The sequence below is a fragment of the Mastomys coucha genome, chromosome X (assembly GCF_008632895.1).
Source record: "Mastomys coucha isolate ucsf_1 chromosome X, UCSF_Mcou_1, whole genome shotgun sequence".
Lineage (NCBI taxonomy): Eukaryota > Metazoa > Chordata > Mammalia > Rodentia > Muridae > Mastomys > Mastomys coucha.
Window position 1 is genome coordinate 11,799,060 of NC_045030.1, and position 4,411 is coordinate 11,803,470.

A 4,411-nucleotide genomic window follows, 5' to 3' on the forward strand; every position below is an offset into this window, starting at 1 on the left:
TAAAAACCATATGTAGGGCTGGTGAGATGTGGATGAAGGAAGAGCACTTGCCATAGAGTGGCAACCAGTGTTTGATCACCAGAACTCAACATGGTGGGAAAAGAACATTCCTTACTGACCTAACTATGTGTGTGGTGCATGGGTGCATATATGGATGCTACCTAAATGTATGTTGTTTTCTTTTTAAAAATTGAACAAAAAAATGAGAAATGCTTTTGTCATGATTCAGTATCTCTATCATGGACTTACATGATCTAAAGATTTGAAGGAAGTTATACTTCCATTTAACCCTGGTTTGACCTCATCTTTACCTGTAAGTAAATTGAAGCAAATGGAGATAATGTAATTTGCATTAAGGGTTGTGTTTATTTAATGAGGAAGCCAAATTACCTCTTTCCAGTTCCATTCCAAATTGTACTTCTTACTAGAGAACTAGGAATTGCTTAATCCTTAACCCACCATTGTGTTAGTAGTAAAGACTTATCCTGTTTGAATTTTTCTTTACCAAGCTCAGAATATCTTTAAACTTATTAACCTATGATTCAGCTGGCCATATCTGATAGAACCTAAACCTTCAGACTAAAAGAGCACTGTTAATAATTGGGTTGGACAACTGCTATGAAATGGAACTGCCCTGGTCAAACCAAGGATGTATGGCCTATTTTTTTTAAATGACTAAACATTTTAATACCAACAGGCAGAAAGATTGATTCCTAATGAACATAAGGACTGTTATAAGATAATCAGCTGGGTAATGGTGGTACATGCCTTTCATTTCAGCACTTGGGAGGCTGAGGCAGACTGATCTCTGACTTTGAGACCAACCCAATACAGCATGTGTTCCAGGACAACCATGGTTACATACACCCTGTCTCAAAAAAGATATTCATAACTGTGTGTGAGACCAAAGATACGTTTAATAGGCTGGAGAGATAGGCCATTGGTTAACAGCGTGTATTGTTCTTCCAGTGGACACTGGTTCAATTTCCAACACTCAATGTCAAGCAGCTTACAACTGCCTAAAATTCCATATATATATACACATACATATACATATATACATACACATATATGTATATATATACATATATATACACAAAATCATAACTAAAAATAGCATTTAAAAATGTATGTTTAATATAAAGCATTACTCTGAAATATACTTTCCTTCAAAAATGCAGAAGTACAATATACTTTAAAAGAGAAGGGGGAAAGAATCTGTAATACTAATGCATTAGAAGTTTTCATCTAAAAAGACTATAGTTCATCCAAGATTTGAAAGTACAAGTGCTATATATAAATCCCAGTTAGGAGTGTGTGTGTGTTTTGCACACATTGAGATCTCAAGTCACTTTCTGCCTTGCTGCTTTGAGACGGGGCCTCCCATTGACTTGAAGATTGTTGTTTCTGGCTAACTGATTGGCCAGCAGGCTCTCATGATTAACCTGTCTCTGCCCCCACAAAATGCTCTCATTACAGACACACATAGCTATTCTTGTCTTTATGTGAATGCAAAGGATTCAAATGCAGATTCTCATGCTTGTACTGCAAGTATTCATTAAAACATCTCCCCAGTTCCCCTGAATGTTTTTCCCCCATATATTATGGTATACATACAGGTAATAAGATAACCACATTATAGCTTTCTGTACCTAGTAATTTTTAAAGAGTAGCTAAGATCTCTGTCTCTACCATAGTAACAGTTTATTAACTTTAATCCATGCTATTCATTAAAATTTTAAATTTGTTTCTTGCATGTATCTAATTTGTCTCCTTTAACCTTCCTCATCTCCAATTTGGGGTTACTGCTGATTGATTCATTTTCTCTGTATTGATCAACCTGTAAATTATGTTGTCATATGTCATACTAAATCAGATTGTGTTCATAGTGCATGAATTAGAATTCCCCTAATCTTATCTCCATTTCCAGAAAAGGCCAGTTAGCTGCAAGAAAGTTCCATGAATCAGGCCATTGAAGAGCTCTGTGTGAACCTAGGAAGACCAGAAAACCTACCTCCCTTGTAGGATTTTCTGCCAACTCTATCCAGTGCCCTTTTGCTGCTAGTACTGCTTCTTTTTCTTCTTTTTCTTCCTCTTTTTTTCTCCTCTTCCTTTTTTTTTTCCTGTATTACTGTTTTACCCATACAGTTTCCCTTACAGTTCAAATATTCTATGATAATATAGGCTAAACTTGCCGGGCAGTGATGACGCACGCATTTATTCCCAGCACTAGGGAGGCAGAGAAAGGCGGATTTCTGAGTTTGAGGCCAGCCTGGTCTACAGAGTGAGTTCCAGGACAGCCAGGGCTACACAGAGAAACCCTGTCTTGGAAAAACAAAAACAAAAATAAAAAAACTATAGGCTAAATTTTTGTTTTGATTTTTTCATGGCTTAGATTAATCTACATAAAGCACACACAGTAACAGTATACCTTGATGAGTTACTACAGAACAAGCACACATGTAAGCCACGTAATATTTGTGTAATATTCACACATGTAATATTCATGTAAAGAAATGGAATATTACCAATCCCCTAGATTCTAGAAGCTGCCTTGTCCATCCACACTTTTCACCAAAGGTGAACATCAACCTATTCTCTAAAATGGCTTAAGTTCTTTTACCATTTTTAACTTTGTGTATGTGATATAGGTATTCACTATGAATTGAAGTAAGTATTACCTCCTGGAGAGGGGAAGGGCTCATAAAGACTTGGGATAACAAAGCTTAGAAGTTCTAAAAGCTCTAGAAAGTTATAAGATTCATAAGGCCATTTTACCTAGATTATAAGAGCAATCTACAAGATTACAATTGCTTAAGGAGTGGAGCCTTTTCGGTGGAGCTACTTCCAAGTTGTGTAAAGGATTACAGGGATGTAGCCTTCTGAATTTATCCCCAGGCTGAGATAGGCTGTTAAGTGATTCAGCTTTGGTCAGCCATCATACCTCATCTGAGATGAACAGAGATTTATGGTTGTCTCTTCAGGGAAAGTATACAGCAGTATACCACAGGTACACGTTTCTGGATTTCAAATTTGTTATCTCACATCTAGAGATGGGCACATTTAAAATTTTCATTATCACCGAATCATTTACAAGTCTATTAAATACTCGTGACATTTACGCATAACAATTGACTTCATCCTGTGTATGTCAAATTTCCTCGTGTCATCATTTAGCTTCCTGACATTTAACACAGTAATATTGTATACCTGGTACTGTGTCACATAAAGAAGCACATGATGCCCAATATTTCACTTCATAGTGTTTGTTGCTAATCAACTATTTAATACAGCACAGGGCTAGGGGAATATCTCAGTGTTCAGTAGGTGCTTACTTCATAAGTACAAGGACTTAAGTTCAGATCCTTTATCACCTACATAAAAGCCTAACAGAATGGCGTGAATCTGTGCCTCCAGAGATCAGTAAATTCCAGGTTCAGTAAGATACCCTCTTTGAATAAAGGATTAAAGAGCAATAAAGGAAGATGGTAGACATTAATCTTTGGTATCCACAGAGAAACTTTGGAATCAGCAGTACAAAGCATGCAGATAAGTGCACATTTGACAAATTGATCACTAGATGTTTCTACTGTTGTAAGATTCAGAGAACTGAGGCTTACGGCCAGGATGTTATCCCACTCACAAAAACAGAGGTGGAGAACGATGCAATTAGCATGAGGTTTGTTGTTGTTGTTGGTTTTGTTTTTTTTCTGAGACAGGGTTTCTCTATATAGCCCTGGCTGTCCTGGAACTTACTCTGTAGACCAGGCTGGCCTCGAACTCAGAAATCTGCCTGCCTCTCCCTCCCAAGTGCTGGGATTAAAGGCGTGCGCCACCACCTCCCAGCCTAGCATGAGGATTTTAATGATCCAGTATACTGTGGTCGTCCAGCATTCAGGCAGAGGCAACCCCAAGGAACAAAAGCACACACCTTTTATACCCTTCCAGAACATAGGTTCTGTGTTGGTTATCTCTCAATGGTGGAGCCCATTATCTTTTGAGTCTATTGACCTCTGTGTCCCAGGTGAGGAGGAGATAGCAGTGGGGGGGGGGCAATTCACCCCCTCCCAGAGATGTTTCCTGGAATCGGGCATCTCTAGGGGATGGGTGTTTGCTTAGTAAACCTTTCTGAAGCTCTTAGTCTTTAGGCTTAGTGGACATTTCTGGCTCCTTGGTATTTTTATGAGGTGTTCCTGTTGGCTCAATTCTTACACTACCATAATTTTAACTTTCTAAATTGTGTGTGTGTGTGTGTGTGTATGTGTTGGGGGGGTGACTTATCTTCACACAAATATTCAACAACATTTTACTTTAGAACCTTAGATATTAACCTATTGAACCTGACCCTCCTATTTTTACCTTACTTGGATTACAGGCATTATGTAGCTAGCTATTATCTTCTTTCTTTCTT